Genomic DNA, 16,901 nt, shown 5'->3' on the forward strand with positions numbered 1-16,901 from the left:
GAGGAGAGGGAGAGAGGAATGAATGAATGAATGAATAATAAATAAATAAATAAGGTAAGGTAAGGAGGGACGGAAGGAGGGAGAAAGGGAGGAAGGAAAGAAGGAAGGAAGGAAGGAAGGAAGGAAGGAAGGAAGGAAGGAAGGAAGGAAGGAAGGGAGGGAGGGAGGAAGGGAGGGAGGGAAGGGGGCGGCTGGCAGCGGCTTCCCTGGCTTTCGTAAGACTGTTCCAAATATGCCCCAGTCCTCTACCTTCCTCCTGGCCTCACCTGGTGTGGTATTAACACTCTGGATTTCACCTCCCACCTCTTTCCTAGGCATAGGGCAGGGACTGGCTGTTAACTCAGGCCCCACCTCTCAGGAGTTTTCAGGCTTGATCCTGAGTGTAGATGAGTTGACTGGTCATCTCTCTCTTTTGGTCTAAGATGGCAGCGAGAGGTGGAGGAAAGACTCTGCTATTCCTAAAAATAAGGAAGTGAGTGTGGAGGCCACCAAAATGGTAAAATCTGAAGGAAAAGTGGGGAGGGCCCAAGAAAAGCAAGCCGTGATGGTGGGAGTGAAGCCATGGGGAGGGCCGAGGAGCAGCTCAGGTGAGATTCAGGTGCCCTCACTTTCTCCCAGCATCAGCAGGGACATTTGAGGGGCCCCAGAGCCCCAGATCAAGACATCTGGATGCTGGAGACGCAGGTGCCAAGCCTCCCGCCCCACCCCACCACATGCTGCTTCAGGGACCACATGGAGAACAGTGCAGTGTGTGTCTGCCACCACGCCCATCACAGCAACCTCACATTGGTGATGTGCAACTCAGTGGGAACAGACAAACGAGCTCTTAGGGACCCACTGGGGCATTTCTCCTGCAAGTCAGTACATTTGCACGTCTCGTGGACCCTGCCTCAACATTCAGGTCAGTACAAAAGCCTCCTGCCCTCATTGGTATTCCAGCAGCTCAGCTCACAGGCTGGTGGTCCACAGACAAGCCAGACTGCCAAGTGGAAGGCAGGACACACATGAGAAGGGCTTGATTAACCAAGAAATCAGAACAGTGCATTGTGAACTCCATGAGGCCATCATTCACTCTTTCCATTGTCAAAGTATTTCCTGAGCACCTACTACATGCTGGGCCATGAAGGTCCCACATCCGGGAAGAAGATGGACAAGGTGCCTGCTCCCCTGGAACTTACCATTCTAAAGGGATGAGATAATGATAAGCAAATTAATAAATGGGATGTTTCAGATTGTGGGTAGTGCTTAACACATGGTGATGTTTATGGTGGTGCTATTTAAGGATGCCTCTCAGAGGGGCTGAGAGACTTGGAGGAAGAGTGTTCCAGGCAGAGGGAACAGCAAGTGCAAAGACCCTGACGGCAAGAAAATCTGGCCCTCCTCATAGCACTGGGGGTACAGGTCAGAGGAGGTTGCACAGACTCTGTCCCTTTCCGCCAGAACAAGCCCAAGTGCTCACCTAAGTGAGGTTTTTCCATACACCAAGAGCTGGTAAAAAAAAAAAAAAAACGGGGGGGGGTCCAAATCAAGGAAGGAAGGAAGGAAAGAAGGAAGGAAGGAAGGAAAGAAGGAAGGAAGAAATCAGCTTGACATTTGCAGGTCCCTGGAGCTCACATTTGAGGGAAGATGTGTGGGTGTGTGTATAAAGCCCAGGGCTTTACAGCCAGACAGACAAGGGTGAGGGTCTCAGCTCAATCCCTCATCAGCTGTATGATTTGGGAATATTACTTCACATCTCTCAACCTCTATTTCCTCACCTCTACCTTATTGTTTAAATGTTAGTAATTCCTGAAAATGGTATTTGTAAAGTGCTGGTGTAGGTAGCTGCTCCATCCACAGTAGCTGTGACACCAAATTTCAAGCCGTATTCTATTCTGCAGGGTTTAGTAAGCACCTACTAATCACAGAAGGGAAGATGACGTGATTGCCACCCTCGAATTCTACACACAGAAAAGGAGGTGTGTCTGGGGAACGATGCAGAGCAATACAGTGCGGGCAAAGTCACTGCAGGCTGTTGTCTTCCCTGTCCAGCTTCCAGGCCTCCTCTTCTGGAAACAGCATTGGGACTTTCCATCAGGCCCTGCGGGTCAGGTGGGGCTCCCCTCCCCCAGATGCAAGGGCCCAAGGACCCAGGCCCACTAGCACTCACTGCTGCCAGCCCCGCCCCACCTCAGTGATTGGTCAGGGATGGACCAATGAGAATCACCCTGGGAGTTTGGCAGAACACTAGGCAAAGCAGCCTGATAACGGTCTGGACTGCTGGGGCGTCCTGCCATTCCCTGGGGAGGGTCTCCTGAGAATGAAGTTGCATAGAGGAGAGAAGAGCGGAGAGGTGGAAAGAGACCAAATACTGATGACAGTCAGAGAGTCCCTGAAACCACCCAGGCCTACTGCCAGCAGCACTATCTCTGGATTTTACAATTATGTGAAACAATTCCCTTTTGGCTCATGCCAATTTTAATTGGGTTTCTGTCACTTGCAAACAAAGAGTCCTGACTGATACAGAGGGTTTCTATGGAGGGATAGAGCTGGAGCTTCCACAAATGGTTTTGGAACAATGATTAGGAAGAGATAAGAGTATAAATATTGAGGAATGGTAAGAAGTGAGATTGAGTGGCGGTGTGGCATGTGTTGCTTCTCCAGCATCCATTTCCTCCCCTCCTCCTTCCTTAGAGAATCCCAAACTTCCCAGCCATGGATTTGGATAGAATTGACCCCACATGCAGCTTCAGGGTCAGCCCAGGTTAGCTTAGCCAATAAGCATTTCTCGATGCACAATGACAGGTTAATTAATAAAGGAGTACATGACCCATGTCAACGGGATCAGGGCCAATGAGACTCAATTCTGGGACTCTTTCCCACTGGACATAAATAAGGGAGCAGATGGCCTTGGAAGCTTCTAGCAGCCATCTTGCAACCAAGAGAAGAGAGCCTGCTGAGAATGGAGCCTGTTCCAAGGCAGATCCAATCTATGGAAGGACTGGTTACGTTGATAGAGTCCTGGACTGAGCTGCACCTGAAGAAGGAACTATTCAGCTATGGGAGCCAGTGACGTCCCTTTGGGCTTCAGCCAGTTTGGTTCAGTTTTCTGGCATGTGTAAAAAGCGTTTCCTGTCTGCCTCCAATGGGACTCACTAGGGTTCCCATTTCCTGCTGTCCCACCTTCCACAGGCATATGCCAGCATCTAGTGCTCTGTTCTCCCTTTTTGCACCTTGGAGCCTTCAGGAAACTATTTTGTTTCCCTCATCTTCTCAGACCACCAAAATACAGAGGCCTCTCTGGGACCTTGGAACTGAGATTCCTAAAGTGGGCAGGGATTGATGGATGTCTGTCTGCCATGCCAGGCCAAGCCCTAGACTCTCTGGGAAAGGTCATAACTCACCCTGGGTCCTCTTCTACCCTTCCCCCAGCCCAGTCTGGGCAAGGACAGCCATCAGTCCCACTTATTAGGCCTCTTATTTCATCCTTTATCTGGCTGTCTCAGGTGTCACTCCACATCCTTAACATAGAGTTATGAGAGACTGAGCGCTCAGGCCTGGGCTGGCTGAAGGATTCATGGGTCCGAGGCTGCCCGTTCATCAGAGATAAATCTCAATGGCTTCGTGGGGTGGGATACACTATGGTTGACTAGGCCTAGGGGTAGGGGCTTTGCTGTCAGCAGCCAGAAATATCAGAGTCATGGAGAGGGGGGTGGCAGTAATCGTGGTGAGAAGTCCCCCACATTTGGTGAGAAGTCCCCCACATTCCTGAGAAGATACCTAGGCCTCTCTCAGTATGAGAAGACCCACTCCAAGAGCTGCAGTTTTATTTCTCAGCCAAACTGGCAATTCACTCAGTAATTGTGGGGCTTCCCAGGCAGAGAAACCCTGGAAGGTAAGGAGCCCAACTTGTCCCAAAGCAACCCAAAAAAATCTTTTTAAAACTTGTGTCAGACCATGACTTACCCTGCTTAAGACCCCCTCAAATGGCTGCCCATTACAGTTACAATAAAATCCTACCTTCTCACCCCAGCTCACAAAACCCTCCTTGACAAAGTCCCTGCCAACCTTGCCTGGCAGACTCCATTCCCTCCAGACTCTACCTGTTGTTCTTCCAACACTCAAGCTCACTCCTGCCTCAGCACCTTTGCACTCACGGTCCCCTCTGTCTGGACACACTCCCCCCAGGCTGGTTTCCTGTCTGCATTCAGGGCTTTGTGCAGATGACATGTCCAGAGAGGACTTTTTCAACCCCCTCCAGAGTCTCCCTCTGCCACATGGCCACATTCCCTTTATCGCGCTTAGCACTGGCTGAAATCGCCTTGCTCCTTTTCTTGAGTAGAAGCCGACTAGAATTCTAGTCCCCGAGGGCAGGTTCTGTCTGCCTTCTTAATTGCTAGGTCCTCTGCCGGCACTTGGTGTGTTGCTGGACATCACAGGCCGTCCCTCAGTAAAGGTACAGTGCAGCCCTAGGACTAGGCAAGTTAGGAAAGGGGCCGCCAGTGGACAGTAGTCCTCTGTCCAGGGTGCTGAGGTCTCTACCACACACCGCTGCTGTGGTTTCTCCAGGACAGTGAAGAAGGCTGTCCATTCTGGGAGGAGTTGCTGTTTTGTGTTGCCAGAAGGTTGCCATGGGAACACCTCGCTGTCTATGGGGGGGAAAAAAACTTAACGTTAGAAATGTGGAGATATGAAACGATTGCAGGAGTCAATGAAGTATTGACCAGATGTGGGGCCCTCAGCCATGGGCAGGGAAGGACTTTCGGGTCACCCTCACCTGCCCTCAGCTTCATCTTGCAACTGATTTCTCTGTCCCTTCCTGTCCAGCTTTAGCCATCCCTAGCCTGCTCCCATCTGGGTGGCCAGAGCACTCGCCCAGGGTCATGAGCGAGAGGTGCAGAGCTGAAGAAGGCCAATGTCACACCAAGGTCATCCCAGGCATCAGTGCCCAACAGGGCAGCAATCACAAAAGTCACAGATGAGGCATGCCAGTACAAATGCACGGAGCACTTACTGTATGTGCGTCAGACTCAGTGCTTAGTCCCCTGTATTAGAGGATTGAATCCTCACACAGCGAAAACGAGTTGTCATCCTGATCCCTATTTCACAGATAAAGAAACTAAGGCTTAGAGAGGTTACATGTAATTTTTGGAAATTCCCACCTAGCAAGAGGTCATTCCAGAATTTTAACCCAGGGAATCCAAATCCAGAATTCAACACGGCTATCTCAGCAATTCTAAACACAACAAATAATGTGGTAACGCCTATTTGTTGAACGGCTGCTGCGAGCCAGGCATTCTGTTACGTGTGCATCTTTTATTGCAGACTGGGAAGCTAGGGATTGCAGGGGCAAAGGCATTCACCCAAGTTTGGATCTGCACTTCTGTCCAGAGTCCAAGCTCATTCTCTGACATCAGTGGAGGCCCTTCAGGGCCACAAAAGACTCTTTGGTCTGGCCACCCTGGACTCCAGGAGAGACTGCTGACCCCTGCCCCACCCTGGCCAATCCCAATGTTTACAGAAAGGCAGCAACCCCTTTCTCTAAACCCCATGCTTCAGGCCCAGAGAGGGCACCAAGGATGCCCAACAACCTAACAGCAACAAATGTCCCCGGATGGACAGCAAGGTACCATAGGTCCACAGCCCAGAGGAGGATGGCACCCATCACTGTTCACCCTTACCTCCTCTGAGCCCAGCTTTCCTCATCATCTGTGGACTAAGTCCCCTCCCCATTGAAACTCATAGAGGAGTTGAGGCTACGTGTGAGTGCTTCCTACCCTGCTGCAGTGCAGGCAAGCCCACCGATAGGAAGTCAGATAAATTCGAGTCAATACTGACCATTGTGAGGCTCCCTCACCCTCCCACTGCATTCTCTTAAAGGCCTTTCAAATGGAGATTAAGTTATAACATCTTAATTTAAATGCTGTTTTCTAGGAATGTGACAACTGCACACGTGGCTTAGAGCCAAGCAGCTATGCCAGGGCCAAAACCAGCCCATACTGTGGCTGCCCTGGGCTTGCTGGGAGCAGATGGTCCCCTGGGTTCTGCATTACCAGTGAGAAGGCAGCAGAGCTGGGGACTCGGTGGGGAGGGCTGAGGTCTCATTGTTCTTTTAGGTCATGTTCTGGCATCTTACTTCCCCAAAATACCTTTTTCCCAGGCACCCTGGCAAGAAAAGGCATGAGACACCCTGACAGAGGGAAAACCAGACACCATTCTAGATTCCAGAAAGCAAAGGGTTCCCTGCAATTTCCTCTCTGATACTGCTGCCCTCACCCTGCAAATGCAGGATGTCACAGCTCCTGTTAACTTAGCAACCTCTTTGCATCGGCATTAAGTCAGCTAATGCCGAGATAACGCTATGTGGCAAACAACCCCAAACCTCAGGGCTTTAAAACCACAAACATTTATTTTGTTATTTTTCTTGTTCATAGTCTGAGGGTCAGCTGGGTGGCTCTGCTTCTGGGACCAGTGGCTACCCAGGGCGTGCTTGTCTCATGGTTCTGCAAGAAGTACAAGAGGCCAATCTAAACCACACACACAGATGTAAAGCCTCTGCTCACATCGTATCCCCTAAACCTTCCGTGCGTCAAGGTGTTGGGCCAAGCCCAACATTGATGATGTGGGCAGACATCCTCAGCCCATTCAAGTGGGAGCCACTGCAAAGTCACGTGGCACCCCAAAGCCTAAGTAAGCCTCTATGTTAAATAAACAGCAAAAGAACCAAAAAAAAAAAAAAAAAAAAAAAAAAAAAAAGCCACCGGGCAGAGGGTGTGGCTATATACTCACATTACAGGGAGGGAGTGACTTACTTGTGGTCCATTTCCTTGGACTTGAAGGATCCATCCTTCCCGACTTGGAGCAGCCTTGTTTGCAGTTTGAGTGGGACTGACCCCATGACCAGTTCTGGAGGACAATCTGACAGCCCATCCCATGGACACAGTCATTGAGTCACGGATGGCATGTGACTTAATTCAGGCCAATGAGAGATGCTGAATCCCAGAAAATAATCCAGAAAGATCCTCCCTTTCTCACTGGACAGAACAAAGAAACATGGAGTTCAAGGAGCTTCTGGCAACAAGCTTGTGGTCCTGAGGGAACCCAGCCTTAGGATGAAGCTGTGAACAATGATGCAGAGAGCAGGAAGGAAATCGGGTCATAGGGTGATGTCATTCAGCTGGATCAAGCATTACCTGAAACCTGCCCTACCACTTGACGTTTTACTAATAGGAGCATATACGTTCCCGTTTTTGTTTAGGCCACTTTGAGTTTTGTCCTCCATGATTTGCAACCCAGAGATTCCTAAGTGGGATTAGGTCAGCTCTGCTTAGAACATTCAGAACCAGCTAGACCCCCTGGCATGTCACTGTCCCAAGTGTGGGCCTCCAGCACCCAAAAAATCACCCTCCTCATCCAGACCTATTCACCTTCTTGATATGGCCGTGAGTCTCTGGTCCCAAAGCCCTGGGAGTCTGGAGCTGCCGCCTCATACATCAAAGGTGCTTTTGCATGGAGGGGGAAATGTAGGTCATTCTTCAATGCGTGTGGCTATCTTTGAGCAACGCTGAATGCCAGAGTGGGGCTGGGAAGGCAGATAAATCAGAGTGGTAGGCTTACATGTACATGGGTAGGCTTACATCTGCCTACTGTCTCCACCCAAGGTGGGGGGAAAAGGGAAGAGCTGGGAAAGGGGTTGTGAGGTGTGTTCCCATGCCTTACACACTCACAATACACAGGGATGAGTTTGTCTCTTGGACCCCAAAGCATTGTCCCCAACCCTTAGCCGCTCAGAGAAGAGAGAACTTTCCTTGTTAGTGTTGTCATTTTCAAACCTTGTTTTGTGAAAGAGAGGAAGAAAAAAGGCAAGGCCATTAAGTCATTTATTCCTAGCACTCCAGCCATCAGCGGCTGCTGGGGCTTGAAGAAAAATCAAGAAAATTAGTGCTTGTGAACGGGAAAGAGCCACAGTGCTGGCCCCACGCAGCTCTCCTCCCCATTCAGCCCCCTTCCTACAGCCCACTCTGCCCACCCCAAACCGCTCAGGGCTCCTTCTCGCTCTGTTCTTACTCCCTTCCCTGCCCAGCTCCTCCCGGCTTCTGCACAGCCCACCCCTGCCAGTGTCAGGTCGTTCCTCTCCCACCCTCCCTGCTGCAAATTCGTGTTTTGCCTGCCATCAGCTCCACAGCCTGGACAGACAGTGCCCCCCTCAGGCCACACTAGGCCCTGGGCCATCACAACTCACGTGACAAAGACAAATACCATGGAGGCTTAGGAGGAGGGCACAGGCAAACCTCCACTGGTGACCCCAATTCCAGATTCGAACCTGGGTCTCCAGAGGTGACAGTGGAGAAAATGCCTAAATTAAAATGCTAATTACTGTCTTTAGCAATTCGTTACCAGGCAGTTCCTTGTATCTATTATTAACAGCTTCCCGCCACAGCCCTGGCTCATCGAAGGACTCAGATGATTTAAAGATTCAGGTGCAACAGAAAATAACAGAAAACTATGCGCTGTGATGGTCAGCCTGTGAAGGTGTCACCCCAACTCTGCGCACCCTGTAGAGAGATGATGAGAAGCCCCGCGAGGGTGGCACAGTGATGCTGGCCCTGGAGGCCCCCGGGGGCTCCCCCAGGTGGGCACTTGGGAAGTGGTTCTGTTCGCCCCACGCACAGGATAACCTAAACCCTCGTGTTTAAAAATATCTGCAGAGCCCTTTATGGTTCACAAAGTACCTCCACGTTTTCATAATTAAACACCAGAGATTGGAGAGGAAGGAGTTTGAGCTCCGCTGGCCAGGTAGGAAAAGGCCCAGGTAAGATGCCTGCTCGTGGCATCTGGGAGGGTTTGCCACTGGAGAAACGATGGCTGTGGTGAAGTACGTGCCGGCTCTTTGGAGAGCCTGGCGCCATGCCTCAACTCCATGGTCAAACTGACCTTCAGAAATAAGACAGAGCTGGTCTCAAAGGATGCCTTGGGGCCTTGACAATGCCCATGGAGGCTCTGCCCTGGCCAAGGGCTTAGGCGGCTGGGAGAGAGGCGGCGAGGAATAAAAGAGGAGTGTGTGACACAAATAGAGGAGAACACCGAGGGACAGAGTCAAACTAGCCCAAGCATGCACCCTCCTCTGTCACAGTGGGCAGAGTGGGACTGACCTGCCCAAGGTCACAAGGAACGGCCCAGTCAGGACAGAGGCAGATCCAAATCTCCTTCTTGGTCTCCCAGTCTGCCCTCTGATGCTGCTGTCACTGACTCCATCCCACTCTGAGATGATCCTGTCCATGTCTGTGCTCACAGAAGAAGGGCTGGGTCTGCCTGGCCTCCCTGGAACATGGTTCTGGACACGTAGAGGTTGCCGTGATTTCTTACGAACCACTGAATAAATCAATTCTACGCTGTTCGTGAACAGCTTCATACACAGGGTGTCTGAGGCTGGCTCCTACCGGCTCCCAGGAACCAGTTAAATATTCAGGATGTGTGAGCTGGGTTTTAAACAATTGGTAGCTTGAAATCAGCCTCAGTGAGAGTATTTACACCACTGCAATCAGCAAATGCTACAAATCAGGGTTTTTCTCCCTACCCCAACCCTATCCCCAGTGAAACACCAATAGCCAATTTTCTTAATCTCCAAATTTTCCAAATACAGAAAAGCTGGAAGTGCCTCCTGCATTTTATTCCTTCATTCTGTTTCCTTGGGTGCATGAGTCCCCTACATTTTCAGCCACTGCCTGGCAAGCCCCAGCACCTCTCCTCTGTGTTGGGAGGCCAGGGCCCCTTCCGGAGATAGCGCCAGAACAGTTAATCCCCATCACCTCCCACTCCCTCTCAATGCAACACCTGTTCTGCCTGGGTTCTGGCCTTAGGTCGGATATAAACGCCCCCAGTGACGAATGGCCCCTGGCCCACAAGCCTCACGCTGCAGCATTCTGCTCCCTCCACCACCTGTTCTGTCCCAGCTGGAGGGAGGGGTAAGGAGGAGGGGGCTTCCATCTGGGTCAGAATCATTCATCCTAAGTCATTAGCTGCCAAAGAAAACTCAAACCTGCCCAAGGGGAGCAGAGGTCCCCCCACCAGCTTCTCCAAACTCCTCCTGCCCCAGGCTTGCCTCGGAGCCTGCTGGGAGAGCCAGAAACCTGAAGAGGTCAACAAACCATCTGCCAGGATGCAGTTTCTTTGCAGATCAAAAGCTAAGACACTCCTTTCAAGACTGTGGCTGCCAGGACTTGCCAGGGCCCAGCACATCTCTCTCAAGGCTGCTGCTCTGGCCTCTCACCCACCCTCTCCTCAGCCTGGGAATGGAAAGTGTTTGGCAGATTCTATTAGTTGCCTGCCAGCATCCTCTTCCTTCTTCTCTGATATTTTTCATGTTGACTCTTGGTGGTCCTATGTCCCAGCCCCTGATTTGTTTAGGGGAGTGGGAGAGCTGTCCAGGTACAGCCAATGACATATGAAGGGTGGTCTAAGGTTTCTTTGATCCTATGAGAGAATCATCACAGGGAGAGATGCTCTCTTCTATCTCTGGGCATTATGGCATCTGGACGTGAATCCTGGAGCTTCAGCAGCCATGTTGTGATGCTGAGGGATGACAGACTGAGGTTGGTGCTGACACACCAATGAAAGCAGAGCAGTGGCAGGGATAGAACCCAGGTTCCTGATGACTTCACTGGCTCTCTGACTCCGTGCCTGAAGGCACCCCTCCTCTAAACCTCCTACGGTGTAAGATAAGGTCCTTATTCCTTTTGAGTTGGATTGGGTGCCTGCAGCCAGAGGCACCCCACTCAGGGAAAGCAAAGGCTGAACATCAACACTCAGCTGAGCCAGGCCCTGATCTTGGACTCCCATTCAGGTAACTGGGTTTAGGTTGTGCCTGATGCCCAGGCCTCGTCCTCTGCTCATTTGGGTGCTTTCCTGAGGCCTTTCTCTGGTATCTGGAAGGCCGCTCTTCCCTGTGTTATTACGGCCAGAGTGCTGGAAAATACAGCCCCCATGAATAGCCCTCAATCAATAACTGATGGGGGATGGTGGAGTACCCCATATCCCTCTCCCCTTGAGTGGGCGAACTCTGAGGCAAGCCATCTACACTAGCTGCCAGGGTTCCAGGATTACACTCTAATGGCCCACGGCAGTAACCTGCTAGAGAACACTCCCCTTATCAGCTGCCCCCCCACCTCGTTTCCCCTCCACCTCCCAAATAAGCCACTTACACTCAAAGCCTTGTCTTAGAGTTTGCTTCTAAGGGATCCCAAACTAAGGCTACTTCCTTCCAATGCTTCACTAAGAATTGCTCTGTTGCAGGCACTGCAGAGAAAACAGGAAACAAATAGGTTCCCTGCCCGGGGCTCACGTTCAAGTGCAGAGACAGGTAGTCAACAAGTCAGCCAGTCAGATCATTTTAGGTCATCTTAAATACAGTGGTCATATCAGCAGTGATGGGGAAGGGTGCGAGGAGGGTAGGGGGTAAGAGAAGATCTCTCTGAGGGTCAGCCATGCCAAGAGCTTCACGAAGAAGATTCCAGGCAGAGGGAACACAAGTGCAAAGTTCCCAGGCAGGGGTACGCATGGTAGGTTTGAAGAGAAAATAGAAAGCAGTGTAGCAGGAGGTGGGGGAGCCAGGAGAAAGTGGAGGAGGTGACGTGAAGAGGAACGCAGAGGCCACCCTGGATGGACTTCCGCAGGGCTTGAGGAGTTTGTGGGTTCAGGGGTAATGAGAATCTATTGCAGGATGGTAAGGGGAGGGTGGGGATGGGGGCTTGCTCAGCCCAAGGCAACAACCTTCTGCCTAATATGTGGAGCCGGGATGGTTGGGGGACAGGGTGGGGGTGCAAGAGTGGTAGAGAGGCCTCCTGGCACCATCTCAGTCATCCAGGTGGGAGATGCTGGCACCTGGAGCTCCTCATGTTCTCCATAGGTGGATTTTCCATTTGCAAAACTGCTTCTTTCTTCTCCCTGCCCAGGACCAGACCTTGGCCCGGATGTGCCATTTCTCAGACCCTTCCCCCGCTAGAGGTGACCTCTCAACCTGAATCCTTGTTGTCCCTGGATACTTCCACAGTGCCAACTGTCAATGCTCACCCATCTGCCCAGGGACATTCTTGCTCTGTGGTTGGGCACCTCCAGGAGGCTCTCAGCCCTGCCCCTGGTTCCTCCACTCCTGAGTGAGAAGGTATCATTCCAGACCCCAGCACTACCCCCATCCTACCCCAGACTGAATGGTTAGTGTGAACAGCTCCCTTGCTGTTCTGGAGGGAATCCCCCTCCCAGAGCCCAGAGCAATTATCATTTAGTGGCGCTGAGGGGCTACGCTGGCACTGAGTGCAGCAGCTTCCGCTGAGTTCCTCAGAACACATTACCCATATTAGTTTTCACTTGATACCCGTCGAGAAACCCTTGAGAGAGCTGAAGGACGCGGCTTAGTCCTACTTTCCAGAAGGGCTGTGCAAACGGGAAGGTAGGCACAGCTTTTGAAGCCCAGAGTGACAGAGCCCATATTTGCTGGAGCCTAAATAAGCATCACTAACAAATGGGCACAGTTAGAGGAAGATTCATAAGCCTAATACAGAGACAAGCCTGCAGATTTGGGCCACGCTGCCTGGCCCTGCTGGGGAACAGTCACTGCAAACCCACGGGTGGCCCAGGCTGGTGACCTGAACCCATAGACAAGACAGCAAAGACCCTGCTCCTTAAGCAAATCAAGGGGAACTGAGCTGTGCTCCAGGTCCAAGACAGGTGCAAGGAAGTTAGCAAAGGAAGGAGAGAAAGAGAAAGAACAGAGGTCATGCTGGACAAACCTTTCAGTCTCTGCCTCACCTTCTTCCTCTGTAACATGAGAAATATAAGTTCCCTCGCCCATGGCGGTTGGTGAAGTCAGGGATATGAACACATTTAGGGAGTCCGAGCTATAACCGGTTTCAGCTGCTTCTTACCCCCCGTTATCCATTCCCCCCTCCCTCTGATCTGTAGCTGGGCCCATGGCTGCCTGGAATGAAGAGTCTCTTCCCAGCCTCCCTTGCAGCCATCTTGCCCACATGACTAAATTGTGACCACAACGCTGTAAACACAAGTGTAGTGTGCAGTCCTAGGGAGTGTCCTTAAAGGGAAGACGAGTACTTCTTTGTCCCTTCCTCCTCCTGGGGCTAGAACCAAATAGCCATCTTGGATCCTGGAGCAGAAGCACTTGAAGACGGCTGAGCATCAAGAACAATTGACGTCGACTCTGAGAAACCTCTCTTCCAGCTTCGAGGCTCTCGATTGTTTAGAAAAAATAAATAAATGTCCATGTTTTCGGCACTGTTTTTCTCTTTGGGGTGGTGTCTGTCACAGCTGAACCTAATCCTGGTCCCTACAGACTAGAACGTAGATCTGTGTGTCCCCAAAGCTCAGGCCACCCACCACAGAGCCCACCCCTCCACCATAAGCCCCAAAGGAAGGCTCTGGAGCTTGGGCCGGGTGGGTACCGCTCAGGATGTGCCCATGAGCGGCCGGACAGACAGGCTGCCCTGGCTCCAGACCGTCCAATGCTGAGTTCCAACTAGAAGGCGTCAGAGGCCGGCCCCACAGGGTCCGGGACGGCTGGAGGTTTGGCTTTTGAGAAAGGAGGAAAAGCGCTTGAAGAATGGAGGCTGAGGGCAGGAGGACTGGCTGGCAGTGACTCACTGGCTGGCTTAAATCCAGCACTTGGGAAAGCAGAAAGTACACTCTCAACCCGCCAGCAAATGGTGAGAGGAACATGGTCACCAGGATGCCTCAGGGGTCCGACCTCATCCTCACAGTGGCTGGTGAGCGATGCCTGGGACCCACCATGCAGAAAGGACCCTTCCACTACCTGGGAGGACAGAGTGCCACAGCTCACTGGTGGCCACATATTTGCCGTCTGTGTTCCAGCAGCCGGGCACCTGTTCACCGTTTTCAGTGTTAACAGCCCCCAGTTTGCCTCTGGGAATCCCCATCCCCCTTTCAGCCCACACACTTCAAAAGGAGCTGACCCCACTCCCAGGTTCACAGATACCATGTGACTCAAGCCTGGCCAATCAGAGTGCCTGTATGCCCCCAGCCACCCTGATTAGTCAGGGATGAGCATGTGACCCAGTAAATGTCTATGAGACTCGAGATTGGCTGAGTATGTTATGCGAACAGTCTCTGTCCCTGGATTTGAACCCAGGAAGGGTAACCTGGGGCTGCTGGCAGCCGCTTTGCTACCACAAGGAGCCTCTGAAGGAAGCAGGCAGGAGCAGAGCCAAGACACAGAGAGGCAACCTGGTCCTAGCTGGATTCCGGCCTGAAGCTCATCACCCCTCACATTTATAGATGTCAATACATTTCTTCTCCCATCACCGCCCAGAACTACTTGCCTGTGCACATTCTGGTTTAATTGGAACACCATTTCTTCTCCAGCTGGCAAAATTCCCCTCTAGCATCTCAAGGCCAGCTTAAACCTCCCTTCCCCTGAGGAGGCCAGCTCTGGGTCCCTGCCTGGGTTCAGCACCATGGATCCTGCTGAATTAACCGTTTGCTTGTCGGCTCCATCACCAGTGTGGGAGTCCCTCATGGACAGGAACTGTGTCTTCTTTAACTCTGTATCCAGTAGGCGCTCACTAAATGCTGGTTGAATAAGTAAATGAATGACTGCAGAGATGCAAGCTAATCTAATCGTTCATCAAGTTTATGGATGACATGAAATTGGGAACAGTTTCTAGCCAGAGGTTAAAATCGTAAAGCAGATTGGCTTTCGCAAATGAGAGTATGGCAAGGCTGAATCAGAATTGGATGATGTTCATTAAGTAACTAGTTTGAAGAAGTCATCGCAGGGAGTTTGTGAGGGCTGGGGCTGTAATTGAGTCTGTGCACGTTCCAAGATAAGCTGCGCGTGGCAGGCTGGACGTGAAGCGAAAGAAGCTGGCCATCGAATGCCGGTCTCCCCGTCAAGGTCAATTCATGGGTTTGTGACAAGGAAGACCCAGGCAAATTTTTCTGCCTCTGGGAAGGCACTCCAAGGTCTGTGTTTTGGGAGACATAGAAGATGCAGGGAAGCAAGAAAAAAGCATTTAAAATAGTGAAAAGGAAAACAAATTGGATTTCTGAAGTCAGGTTAAAGAGACTGGGTTGCTGCATCTGGAAGGAAAAGAGAGAAAACCATTTCTTCAATGGGCTTTAATGAGGGGTGTCACCTCAGAGTGCAGAAGGTGCCCCAGAAGAGGAGGGATGAGCAGGGAGGCGGTGGCAGTCTGCCCTGCCCCCACTGCAGCCGCCAGAGCTGCTGCCTCCCCTGCTGTTTACGCTTTTTATCGTTTGCAATGAAAGACATGATGTGCGTGCGGTTGTATTGATTGTGCCTCTTAGATTTTTATGTCATTGTGGAAAGCGGCAATTATGCCCTCTCTGAAGGGAGCAAACGGCCCGGGGGGAGGACAATTCTGGGCCAGGAAAATTCAGAAGGCAGCCAGAGGGGTCCAGCTCAGGAGCTGAGGCGTGAGGCAGGCGGGACAAGGGAAAGGGCCAGTTATGACTGAGAAGGGACAGGAATCCCACCAAGTGGATGCACTGTCTACTCAGGCTGTAGACATGTATTAAGCACCTACGGTGTGCAAGGTACTCAAGTTGTGGTCCCACACTCCTCTAAAAGCCCTCCAGTATCATGTCTATTGCATTTAGAATAAGTCCATTCTGCTTACCAAGACACATGTCATCTGATCCCTGCCCACCTCTCTGGCATCACCTCCATCCTCTCCCATCCTCACTCACTGCCATCTAGCCACCTGGCCTTCTTCCTGGTCTGCCCACTCGCCTAGCCTGGCCCTGCCACAAGGCCTTTGCCCTTGCTCTTCCATCTGCCAGGAATGCTGTTCCCCACACTCTATCCAGTCATTCATTATCCTCCCATTCAGTTCTCAGTGCAAGTGTCACTTCCTCACAAAGTCCCATCATAGGATCTCTGACAAACCACTGACCCATTCTCCATCGCTAGAGCTTTGTTTTCTGGGACTGTTACATAAATGGAATCACTCAGTATATAACCTTTTGAGACTGGCTTCTTTCACTCAGCACGATGCCTGTAACGTTTATTCAAGTTGTTGCATGTATCAATATACTTGACCCTTGAACAACATGGGTTTGAACTGCAGAGGGCCACTTATACGTGGATTTTTTAAATAAATACCCGTACAGTTTCGATCTGTAGCTGGGAGTCTGTGGATGAGGAGGGCTGACTGTGTGCATGTTCTACACCATTTTCTACAGAGGACTTGCACATCCGTGGATTTTGGTATCCATGGGGTGTCCTGGACCCAATCTCCTACAGATACAGAGTGACAATTAAATTTTTGAGGAGTCAAAAGTTGTACACAAATTTTGGACTGTGCGGAGGGTTGGCGCCTCTAACCTCTGCGTTGTTCAAGGGTCAACTGTAAATTGTTCCTGTTTATTACAAACTGGTATACCACTGAATGGGTGTACCACTGTTGATTCACTCACCTGTTGGAGGACATTTGGATTGTTTCACATTATTGGCAATTACCAATACAGCTGCAATGAACATTTGTGTGACAGTTTTCATGTGAACATAAGTTTTTATTTCTCTAGGGTAAATGCCCAAGAGTGGGATTGCTGTGTCATATGGTTAGTATATGTCAACTGTATAAGAAACTGCCAAACTCTTTTCCAGAGTGGCTACCGTTTTGCATTCCCATCAGCAATGTGTGAGAGCTCCAGTTGCTCTGTATCCTTGTGATACTTCGTTTTGTCTGTATGTTTTTCATTTCATCCATTCCAACAGGTGTGCAGTTATAACCTTTGGTCCTAATGACTAATGATGCTGAACATCTTCTCATGTGCTTGTCTTTATCATTTCTTGGGGGAAGCGTCTACTCAGATCTTTTGCCTAGTTTTTAATTGGGTTGGTTTTTGTTTTTGTTTTTGTTTTGTTTTGTTCT

This window comes from Rhinolophus sinicus, chromosome 5 (assembly GCF_057876585.1).
Source record: "Rhinolophus sinicus isolate RSI-liver-muscle chromosome 5, RSI-T2T, whole genome shotgun sequence".
NCBI lineage: Eukaryota > Metazoa > Chordata > Mammalia > Chiroptera > Rhinolophidae > Rhinolophus > Rhinolophus sinicus.